The sequence below is a fragment of the Heterodontus francisci genome, chromosome 11 (genome assembly GCF_036365525.1).
Source record: "Heterodontus francisci isolate sHetFra1 chromosome 11, sHetFra1.hap1, whole genome shotgun sequence".
Classification (NCBI taxonomy): Eukaryota; Metazoa; Chordata; class Chondrichthyes; order Heterodontiformes; family Heterodontidae; genus Heterodontus; species Heterodontus francisci.
The window spans coordinates 23,174,621-23,187,191 of record NC_090381.1 but is presented as its reverse complement, the minus strand read 5'-3'; the positions used below and the strand labels follow the sequence as shown (position 1 = coordinate 23,187,191).

Genomic DNA, 12,571 nt, shown 5'->3' with positions numbered 1-12,571 from the left:
TCCACTGAATATATCCATTGCTTGACAGCATTAGTGCACACACCTACCTCACAAAGCTAGATGCTCAGCAGCTCCATAACTGGTCCACCACACCCCTGAACCGACAGCTATAACAGAAGCCTTGTTCTCAGAATAAAGAATGGTGCTGTGTGTCTTTTCCCCACTATACATTTTTAAAATCTATCCTGCTGTTCCACAGGAAAGCAGATTCCAGTTCAAGTCCTCCCACATGGCAGGTTCCCTATCTTAGCAATGGCCACGAGAAGAGGGTTAGCCAGTTGGGCTGGACCCGGGTGCTTCAACACTTCTCAAGAAGCCGCAGTGACTGGAGTCATTCGAGTGCACTTGGTAACCAGCGAAGCTTAAATGGGAGCACAGACAAATATGGAAAAACATAACTGCCCCGACTTTCTTCATAGCTGTGTAATCATTAAAAACAAAAAGGCAATATGTGGAAAAGGCAAAGGGGAAAAAGCTGCTCCTGAAAACGGTTACACAGTGCTGTAAAATTTGCATCTGCTGAAAAATACCATTCACATTCAGGTTTCATTGTCTTTCCTAGTAACAGCATTGCAGACCTGTTCTCCATTGTTTTCACTCGTACAATTTCTCAAAATCTCCCAATTCTCACCTGGCTGACTTTGGTGTATCTTTTCCAGTTGAACACAGAACACCTGGTGTTGGGACAGCAATCGTCCTCATTTACTCTCCTCACCAGAACAGTCACATGAGTGACTGGCTGTGTGTTACAAACAGACAGGTTTCTTCCCTCTAGTGCATGCCACTTTAAATGCATCAAGAGGCAAAAAATCATCAAACCTTTCTGATTGGCTCAAAATTTCCTATGCCCAAAACCGATATCCTTGCTCTCCCACAAATTCCTACCCGATCCTCTGATCACTGAGCAATGCCAAGAGAAAACACTGTAAACGGATGTTTAAACTTGCTCACAAAAGGTACTTTAAATAAGACATGCATATCAAATGTTTTAAATATCTGAAGTAGGAGTCTAGACAAGTAGTGTACCAAACGTTGGACAATGCAGCGCTATCTAGAAAATCTAACATGAATTAGCTCTGTGGGAAGTACTTTCAAACGTTACACAAGGACAAGGCACTTGACAAATGCAAGCTCTAAATCAAAAAATAAAATCATATCAAGTCAGAATATATTGTAACATGTGAAGATCATCCATCTCAAACTTTCTGTTGGCAACGTGAGAATGGGCACAGTTTCCAAGCATTTGACAATATGCTGACACTGCTGTTACTAACTGTCAAGTCAAAACACGTGTTACTCACAAAGGTCTAACCACATCTGAAGACTGGTTTTCCTGTACAGTCACTGAATGGAGACACAGAAGAGGCAGCCAATCGGGGTCTCACTGAAGTGCACCCATTGCAGTCTGCTTTCAAACCAGCCTTTTTTGGTACTAACAGCACAGTGACATCTGTCTCACTGCATCAACCACATATGCACATTTCAGTAAGCTACAAAGCGACTGGTTACATTAAGTTTGCTTCCTGTGTAGGTACAGTGGCATAGTGGTTGCGCTATTGGACAGCAATCCATGCGAAACAGAGGAAGCAGCATCTTATAGACAGAGTTAAGCAGTCCCACAACCAACCATATGAATAAAATGGTTACCTGGTGTTTATAGCATCTTGCTGTGTGCAAATTGGCTGTCACGTTTCCCACATTACAATAGTGACTACATTTCAAAAGTACTTCATTGGCTGCAAAGCACTTGGACATTGAAGTCATGAAATGCACTATATAAATTCAAGTCTGTCTGTCTTTCTTTTCTCAGCCTCCTCCTGTGATCCCCACAATAACTGATGTCAGTTATCAGCCAATTAGATTTACTCCACATAAAATCTAGAAATGGCTGAACATACTGGATACAGCAAAGGCTATGGGCCCTGACAACATCCACCTGTAGTGCTAAAGACCTTTGCTCCAGATCTAGCTGCACATCTAGCCAAGCTGTTCCAGTACAGCGACAACATTAGTATTTACCTGACGATGTGGAAAATTGCCCAGGTCTATCCTGTCCACATTATCTGTCACTGATATAGGACCTTGTACAGAAAAAGAAAAGGATTTAAGTTGATGCATTTAAAATAAAGACGACTGTTTCCTGAAAAAAAGAGGACGACAAATCCAACCCAGCCAATTACCATCCTATCAGGCCACTCTCTATCAACAAGGAGTCAACAGTGCTATCAAGCAGCACTGCTCACCAATTACCTGCTCAAATGATACTCAGTTTGGGTTACATAAAATATACAGCACAGAAACAGGCCATTTGGCCCAACCAACCCCATGCCAGCATTCATGCTCCACTCAAGCCTCCCCCCTGCCCACCCAACTATCAGCATAAACCTCAATTCCCTTCTCCCTCATATGCTGAACAGAAGAGCTGAATTCCAAAAGTGTGGCGAGAGTGACTGCCCTCAACATGAAGGTAGTCTTTGACAGAGCATAGCATCAATGAACCAGAGGAGACATGAGCAAAAAATTTATACAGCACATTCCGATCATCTGGAATGCGCTGCGTGAATGGGCGGTGGAAGGAGATTCAATACAACTTTAAAAGGGGAACGGGATAAATGCTTGTAGGGAAAGAATTTACAGGGCTATGGGGAAAAACCAGGGGAGTGGGACAAATTGGATAGCTTTACCAGAACCAGCCCAGGCAGGATGGGCCAAATAACCTTCTTTGGTACTTGATCATTCCATGATTCCAGTAAAACTGAAGCCAATGGGAATCAGGTGGAAACTCTCCAGTGGAGTTATACCTGGCAAAAAGTCAGATGTCTGTGATTGTTAAAGGCCAAACATCTCAGCCCCAGGCCACTGCTGCGAGAGTTACTCAGGGTAGTATCCTGAACCCAACCATCTTCAGCTGCTTCAGCAGTGACCTTCCCTCCATCATAAGTTCAGAAGTATAGCAGCTCACTGATTATTGCAGTGTTCTGCTCCATTCGCAACTCTTCAGATAATGAAGCAGCCTACACCCACACATAGCAAAATCTGGACAATATCCAGGCTTGTGCTGATAAGTGGCAAGTAACATTCACGCCACACAATTATCAGACAACAACCGTGTCCAACAAGAGGGAGCCTAATCACCTCTCCTTGACAATCAATAGCAACACGATCATCAAATTCACCAACATCCTGGGAGTCCCCACAGAGCAGAAAGGCAACTGGGCTAACCACAAAAATGTTGTGACTACTGAAGCATGTGAGAAGCTGGGTACTTTGCATTGAGTGGCTCACTTCCTGATGCCCCAAAGCCTCTCCATTACCAATAAGGCGGTGGAAGCAGAGTCTTTGAATATTTTTAATGCAGAGGTCGATAGATTCTTGATAAGCAAGGGGGTGGAAGGTTATAGGGGATAGGCAAGAATGTGGAGTTGAGGTTACAATCAGATCAGCCATGAACTTGAATGGCAGAGCAGGCTTGAGGGGCCAAGTGGCATACCCCTGCTCCTAATTCGTATGGACGTTGATCAGCAACACGTCTACCACTTTAAACATTCACTCCCTCCACCATTGACGCACTGTGGCTGCAGGGTGTGCCATCCACAAGATACACTGCAGCAACTCACCACGGCTTTTTTGGCAACACCTCCCAGACCCACAACTTCCAAAACACAGAAGGGCAGTGCGTGCATGGCAACATCATCAGCTCCGTGTCCCCTCCATAGCACATATTATCCTCACTTGTACTGAAAAAAACCCTGGTTGCGATCAATCCTTTCCTTTAAAGTCAGTAATTGTAGTTGATGAGGCAGACAATCCATGCAGAGCAACCAGGTTATTAAGGCAAATCCAGCACAGATTTTCTCCAGGGACTCAGTGCCACATGCCATTCTGGTCACTGACCTCCATGTGACCAATAATGCAGAATGAGCCGTCACCTGTGCTACAGGTAAATATAGTGAGATAAAGAGGCCAAATCAAGAACCTTCATTACTGTACCCTATCTTATCAGGACATGGTACGTGTCGCAACACAATCTCAATTTAAGTAGAAAGTATCTTGGGTGATAAACCAACAGATTAATTAAGAAGTCAATTTACAGTAACTGCTTTTACAAAACTCCTTGCAATATCAAAAACAAAGATGCATCTTTGCACTCTCCAGCCCCCATCTCACGGGGTACAATCACAGTGCTCTCCAGCCCCCATCTTACAATACAAGCGAGCACAGCGCTTTCTAATCCCAATCTCACTATAAAAGCAATTACATCCCTCTCCAACCCCTATTTCACATAGTGCAAACATAGACCTCTCCAATCTCTATCTCACGACACTAGCAACCACAGCCCTTTCCAATCCCCATCCCACTATACATGGAATCATAGCCCCCTTCTGGGTCCTGGTGAATCAAGTACCTATGGTGGTGGATAAGGCTCTAAACTAAAAGGGGGAGGGGGTAAGAATTAAGGAAAGGGTAAATTCAAGAGCAATTAAAGAAATGAGAAGGCTCTAGAGCAGAGAAGCTATTTGGGTAAAAATCAGCAGACTGGTTCAGGAAGGAACAGACAGCTTAAAGGTAATGGGGGCATGAGTGACTTGGGTGATATCAGGGAAAAACAGAACAGAATTAAAGCTAAAGAAACTATATTTGAATTCAGAAAACATTAACAAAATAGACAAATTAATAGCACAGATAGAAATTAATGGGCTTGATCTACTAGCTACTTTGAGGTGTGGTCTAGTGACTAAGATTAGGAATTAAATTTTTCAGGATACTTGTCCTTTAGAGATAGGCAAAATAAAAAAGGAGCAGGGGTTTCCCTGTTACTAAAGGATGGGATAATGACGGTAGAAAGGATCTTAGCTCAGAAAAGCAGCATGTAGAAAAGTGTGGGTGCAGCTAAGGAACAACATGGGGCAGAAAACAATGGTGGAAGTAGTTTACAGCCTCCCCACCATGGACAGTAGTTGTAGAGTAGGGCAGAATATAAATCAGGAAATTGAGGTGCATGTAACAAGAGTAATATAATAATCAATCTTAATATAGACTGCATAGACCAAATTTGCAGTAATACTCTAGGGGACAAGCTCATAGAATGTATTCACAATAGATTTCTAGATCAGTCTGTCAAGGAACCAACTGAGGAACAGGCTATTTTACATCTAGTTTAATGCAATGAGACAAGGTTAATTAATAACCTTGTAGTAAAGGAGTCTCTGGGGAAGCATGGCCATAAGACAGAATTTGATATTGAAAATTGAGTGTGATTTAGTCAAGTCCAAAACCAAGGTCTTAAACCTAAACAAAACAAACTATGCAGGCATGAGAAGTGAGTTAACCAAGGTAGATTGGGAAATTAGATTAAAGGATGACTGTAGGTAGGCAATGGCAAACATTTAAAAAATTAATTCATAATTCGCAATTATACATTCCCTTTGGAATAAAACTTCCCACAGGACCAGTGCTCTAACCGTGCCTAACAAGGGAAGTTCAAGATAGTATTAGATTAAAAGAAGAGACTTATAATATTGTGAAGTAAGCCTGAGGATTGAAAAGATTTTAAATTTCAAAAGATAACAAAGAAATTGACAAAGGAAGAAAACGGGATACAAGAGTAAACTAGAGGCATAAACACAGGTTGTAAAATTTTCTAACAGAAGAGATTAGAGAAAGTAAATGTGGGTCACTCAGAGGTAGAAACAGGAGAAATTACTGAGGGAGGTGGAAATAGGGAACAGGAAATGGTGGAGACAGTAAATGAATTATTTGTAGCTTACTTCATAGTGAACAACAAAAAACACATGGTGGAAGTAATGGGGAACTATGGATCTAATGAAAATGAGGAACTTAAGGATATTCATATGAGTAAATATATAGTACTCAAGAAATTAATGGGACTAAAAGCCAACATGAGCTTGGACTAGAGCAAAGCATGGATCTGATGGCCGACACCGAGGATTTTAAAAGAGAGGGCCACAGAAATAGTGGATGCATTGGTTTTGATCTTCCAGATTTCCCTCGATGGTAGAATGATCCTCAAGGAGCGAAAGGTGTCAAATGTAACCCCACTATTTCTATGCAGGGGAGGCGGTAGCGTAGTGGTATTGTCACTGGACAAGTAACCCAGAGACCCAGGGTACTGCTCTGGGGACATAGGTTCAAATCCCACCACAGCAGAAGGTGGAATTTGAATTCAATTAATAAATCTGGAATTTAAAAAAAAGCTAGTCCGATGATCGCCATGAAACCATTGTCAATTGTTGTAAAAACCCATCTGGTTCACTAATGTCCTTTAGGGAAGGAAATCTGCTGTCCTTACCTGGTCTGGCCTACATGTGACTCCAGACCCACAGCAATGTGGTTAACTCTCACATGCCCTCTGAAATGGCCTAGCAAGTCACTCAGTTGTCCCTAACTGCTACAAAGTCAAGAAAAAGGAATGAAACCGGATGGACCACCCGGCATCGACGTAGGCACCGGAAACGACAATGGCAAACCCAGCCCTGTCAACCCTGCAAAGTCCTCCTTAATAACATCTGGGGACTTGTGCCAAAGTTGGGAGAGCTGTCCCACAGACTAGTCAAGCAACAGCCTGACATAGTCATACTCACGGAATCATACCTAACAGACAATGTCCCAGACACTGCCATCACCATCCCCGGGTATGTCCTGTCCCACCGGCAGGACAGACCCACCAGAGGTGGTGGTACAGTAGTATACAGTGGGGAAGGATTTGCCCTGGGAGTCCTCGACATCAACTCCAGATTGCATGAAGTCTCATGGCATCAGATTAAACATGGACAAGGAAACCATCTGCTGATTACCACCGACCGCCCTCCCTCAGCTGATGAGTCAGTACTCCTCCATGTTGGACAGCACTAGGAGGAAGCACTGAGGGTGGCAAGGGCCCAGAATGTACTCTGGGTGGGGGACTTCAATGTCCATCACCAAGAGTGGCTTGGTAGCACCACTACTGACCGAGCTGGCCGAGTCCTAAAGGACATAGCTGCTAGACTGGGTATGCGGCAGGTGGTGGGGGAACCAACACGAGGGAAAAACATACTTGACCTCATCCTCACCAAGCTGCCTGCCGCAGATGCATCTGTCCATGACAGTATTGGTAGGAGTGACCACCGCACAGTCCTTGTGGAGACGAAGTCCCGTCTTCACATTGAGGATGCCCTCCATCGTGTTGTGTGGCACTATCACCGTGCTGAATGGGATAGATTTCGAACAGATCTAGCAATGCAAAACTGAGCATCCATGAGGCACTGTGAGCCATCAGCAGCAGCAGAATTGTACTCAACCAAAATCTGTAACCTCATGGCCACTCTACCATTACTATCAAGCCAGGAGACCAACCCTGGTTCAATGAAGAGTGCAGGAGGGCATGCCAGGAGCAGCACCAGGCATACCCCAAAATGTGGTGTCAACCTGGTAAAGCTACAACACAGGAATATCTGCGTGCCAAACTGCGTAAGCAGCATGCGATAGACAGAGCTAAGCGATCCCATAATCAATGGATTAGATCTAAGATCTGCAGTCCTGCCACATCCAGCTGTGAATGGTGGTGGACAATTAAACAACTAACTGGAGGAGGTGGCTCCAAAAATATCCCCATCCTCAATGATGGGGGAAGCCCAGCACATCAGTGCGAAAGATAAGGCTGAAGCATTTGCAACAATCTTCAGTCAGAAGTGCCGAGTTGATGATCCATCTCGGCCTCCTCCTGAAGTCCCCAGCAACACAGATGCCAGACTTCAGCCAATTCGATTCACTCTGCGTGATATCAAGAAACGACTGAAGGCACTGGATATTGCAAAGGCTATGGGCCCTGACAATATTCCGGCAATAGTACTGAAGACCTGTTTCTCCAGAACTTGCCGCGCCCCCAGCCAAGCTGTTCCAGTACAGCTGCAACACTGGCATCTACCCTGCAATGTGGAAAATTGCCCAGGTATATCCTGTACACAAAAAGCAGGACAAGTCCAACCCGGCCAATTACTGCCCCATCAGCCTACTCTCAATCAGTAAAGTGATGGAAGGTGTCATCAACAGTGCCATCAAGCGGCACTTGCTTAGCAATAACCTGCTCAGTGACGCTCAGTTGGGTTCCGCCAGGGCCACTCAGCTACTGACCTCATTACAGCCTTGGTTCAAACATGGACAAAAGAGCTGAACTCAAGAGGTGAGGTGAGAGTGACTGCCCTTGACATCAAGGCAGCATTTGACCGAGTATGGCATCAAGGAGCCCTAACAAAACTGAGGTTAATGGGAATCAGGGGGAAAGCCCTCCGTTGGCTGGAGTCATACCGAGTGCAAAGGAAGATGGTTGTGGTTGTTGGAGGTCAATCATCCCAGCTCCAGGACATCACTGCAGGTGTACTCCAGTATGTGTCCTAGGCCCAACCATCTTCAGCTGCTTCATCAATGACCTTCCTTCAATCATAAGGTCAGAAGTGGGGATTGCACAATGTTCAGCACCATTAGTGACTCCTCAGATACTGAAGCAGTCCGTGTAGAAATGCAGCAAGACCTGGACAATATCCAGGCTTGGGCTGATAAGTGGCACGTAACATTCGTGCCACACAAGTGCCAGGCAATGACCATCTCCAACAAGAGAGAATTTAACCCATCTCCCCTTGACATTCAATGCCATTACCATCGCTGAATCCCCCACTATCAACATCCTAGGGGCTACCATTGACCAGAGACTAAACTGGAGTAGCCATATAAATACAATGGCTACAAGAGCAGGTCAGAGGCTAGGAATCCTGAGGCAAGTAACTCACCTCCTGACTCCCCAAGGCTTGTCCACCATGTACAAGGCACAAGTCAGGAGTGTGATGGAATACTCTCCACTTGCCTGGATGGGTGCAGCTCCAACAACACTCAAGCTCGACACCATCCATGACAAAGCAGCCCACTTAAATGGCACCCCATCTACAAACATTCACTCCCTCCACCACCGAAGCACCGTGGCAGCAGTGTGTACCATCTACAAGATGCACTGCAGCAATGCACCAAGGCTCCTTAGACAGCACTTTCCAAACCCACGACCTCTACCAACTAGAAGGACAAGGGCAGCAAATGCATGGGAACACCACCACCTGCAAGTTCCCCTCCAAGTCACACACCATCCTGACTTGGAACTATATCGCTGTTCCTTCACTGTCGCTGGGTCAAAATCCTGGAACTCCCTTCCTAACAGCACTGTGGGTGTACCTACCCCACATGGACTGCAGCGGTTTAAGAAGGCAGCTCACCACCACCTTCACAAGGGCAATTAGGGATGGGCAATAAATGCTGGCCTGGCCAGCGACGCCCAAATCCCATGAATGAATTTTTTAAAAATTCAAGAAATGATGGAGACAGAAAACAGGTCGAAAGGCCAATTAGCCTACATCGGTTATAGGAAAAAATGTTTGAATCTTTTATTAGGGGACAGGATAACAGGGCACTTAAAACATATGATTGGGCAAACTCAACTGGCTTTTATGAAAGGAAAATCACGTTTGACAAATTTTAGTTTTTCGAGCTTGTTGCCATCAGGGTGGATAAGGGGAAGCTGGTGGATGTGGTGTATCTGAATTTTACATACGAACATATGAATTAGGAGCCATTCAATAAGATCAAGGCTTGACACCCCATTCCTGCCTACCCCCCCAATAACCTTTCAACCCCTTTCTTACCAAGAATCTATCTACCTCTGCCTTAAAAATATTCAAAGACTCTGCTTCCACTGCATTTTGAGGAAGAGAATTCCAAAGGCTCACGACCCTCAGAGAAAAAAGTCCTCATCTGTCTTCAATTGGTGACCCCTTATTTTTAAATCATGACCCCTAGTTGTAGATTCTCCCACAAGGGGAAACATCGTTTTCATATCCACCCTGTCAAGACCCCTCAGGATCTTATATGTTTCAATCAAGTCGCCTCTTACTCTTCTAAATTCCAGCAGATACAAGCCTAGCCTGCCCAATCTTTCCTTATAAGACAGCCCGCCCATTAGAATTATTAGTCTAGTAAACCTTCCCTGTACTGCCTCCAACGCATTTACATCCTTCCTCAAATAAGGAAACCAATACTGTATGCAGTATTCCAGATGTGACCTCACTAATGCCCTGTATAAGAAGAACAGTACAGCACAGGAACAGGCCATTCGGCCCTCCAAGCCTGTGCCGATTTTGATGCCTGCCTAAACTAAAACCTTCTGCACTTCCAGGGTCCGTATCCCTCTATTCCCATCCTATTCTTGTATTTGTCAAGATGCCTCTTAAATGTCTGTATGGTACCTGCTTTCACCACCTCCCCCGGCAACAAGTTCCAGGCACTCACCACCCTCTGTGTGAAGAACTTGCCTCGCACATCCCCTCTAACCTTAAACCTATGTCCCCTAGTAACTGACTCTTCCACCCTGGGAAAAAGCTTCTGACTATCCACTCTCTCCATGCCGCTTATAACTTTGTAAACCTCTATCATGTCGCCCCTCCACCTCCGTCTTTCCAGTGAAAACAATCCGAGTTTATCCAACCTCTCCTCATAGCTAATGCCCTCCAGACCAGGCAACATCCTGGTAAACCTCTTCTGTACCCTCTCCAAAGCCTCCACGTCCTTCTGGTAGTGTGGCGACCAGAATTGCACGCAATATTCTAAGTGTGACCTAACTAAAGTTCTGTACAGCTGCAGCATGACTTGCCTATTTTTATACTCTATGCCCCGACCGATGAAGGCAAGCATGCCGTATGCCTTCTTGACTACCTTATCCACCTGCGTTGCCACTTTCAGTGATCTGTGGACCTGTACGCCCAGATCTCTCTGCCTGTCAATACTCGTAAGGGTTCTGCCATTTACTGTATACTTCCCACCTGCATTAGACCTTCCAAAATGCATTACCTCACATTTGTCCGAATTAAACTCCATCTGCCATTTCTCCGCCCAAGTCTCCAACCGATCTATATCCTGCCTCTCGCTAATAAGTCTCTGTTTCCAAATGGGAGTAAATCCTGTCCCGAATAATCCTCTCTAATAATTTCCCTACCACTGACCTAAGGCTCACTGGCCTATGCTGAAGCATAACCTCCCTACATTTGTATTCAATTCCCCTCGCAATAAACCATAACATTCTATTAGCTTTCCTAATTACTTGCAGAACCTGCATACTAACCTTTTGCGATTCATGCACTAGGACACCCAGATCCCGCTGCATCTCAGAACTCTGCAATCACTGAATATGCTTGCTTTTTATTCATCCTGCCAAAATTGAAAATTTCACATTTTCCCACATTATACTCCATTTGCCTGATCTTTGCCCACTCACTTAGCCCATCTGTATCCCCAGCATAAGTTACTTATTCAAAGAACTCCAATAAATTGGTTAGACATGGTTTCCCTTTCACAAAACCATGTTGCATCTGTCTGATGACCTTGCATTTTTCTAACTGCCCTCCTATAATGTCTTAAACATTTAACATTTTCCCGATGACAGATGTTAAGCTAACAGGCCTGTAGTTTCCGACGTTCTGTCTCCCTCCCTTTTTGAATAAAGGAGTTATTTCGCTATTTTTCAATCTAATGGAACCTTCCCTGAATCTAGGGAATTTTGGAAAATTAAAACCAAAATCAACTATCTCACTGGCCACTTCTTTTAAGACCCTAGGATGAAGTCCATCAGGACCCGGGGACTTGTCAGTCCACAGCTCTAACAATGTGCTCAGTACCACTTCCCTAGTGATTGTACTTACCTTGAGTTCTTCCCTTCCTTCCATTTCCTGATAGACAGCTATTTCTGGGATGTTACTTGTATCCTCTAAAGTGAAGACTGATGCAAAATATCTGTTCAATTCATCTGCTATCTCCTTATTTTCCCTTAGTAATTCCACAGACTCACTTTCTATAGGACCAACACTCACTTTAACTCTAAAATATCTATAGAAACTTTTACTGTTTTTATATTTACAGCTAGCTTTCTCTCGTACTCTAATTTTTTAAAAAGCATACAATAAGGTGCCACCTCAGCGGTTATTGCACAAAATTAGAGATTGAGATTGGTGGGTAATATATTAGCATGGATTAAGAATTGGTTAACAGATTTGGTTTGGCAGACTGTTCCCAGTGGGGTACTGCACGGCTAAGTGCTTGGGCCTCAGCTATTTTCAATCTATATGAATGACACAGATGAGGGGACGGGAGTGTAATGTATACAAGTTTGCTGGTGATATAGAGTTGGTGGAAAAGTAAGTTGTGAGGAGGATGCAAAGAGGCTGCAAAAGGATTTAGACAGGTTAAGTGACAGGGCAAAAACATGGCAGGTGGAATATAATGCAGAAAATCACAAAGTTATCCACTTTGGTCGGAAAAATAGAAAAGCTGAACTTTTTCTTAAAATGGTGACACACAGGAAAAAGTTGGTATTCAAAGGGACCTGGGTGTGCTTGTAAATGAATCACAAAGTTAACACCCAGGTACAGCAAGCAGTTCGGAAAGCAAATGTTAACCTTTATCACAAAGAAATTAGAGCATAACTGTTATAAAAGTGCCTGTGTTTTGTTAAAAATATTTTTTGAGAATTCATTTTTGAAAG

General features: G+C 44.2%; 1 protein-coding gene across 4 annotated transcripts in view; it reads right to left on the bottom strand.

The window, feature by feature from the left end:
• Positions 1-12,571, bottom strand: part of LOC137375139 (serine/threonine-protein kinase PAK 2-like) — an 80,577-nt gene that overhangs the window by 44,663 nt on the left and 23,343 nt on the right. For 2 of the 4 annotated variants that reach the window (XM_068041826.1, XM_068041827.1), the window contains one exon: positions 2,020-2,081. The exons of the other annotated variants lie outside the window; for them this stretch is intronic. The gene's annotated coding sequence lies outside the window, so the exon portion shown is untranslated. The remainder of the gene's footprint in view (positions 1-2,019; positions 2,082-12,571) is intronic. 4 annotated transcript variants of the gene reach the window in all.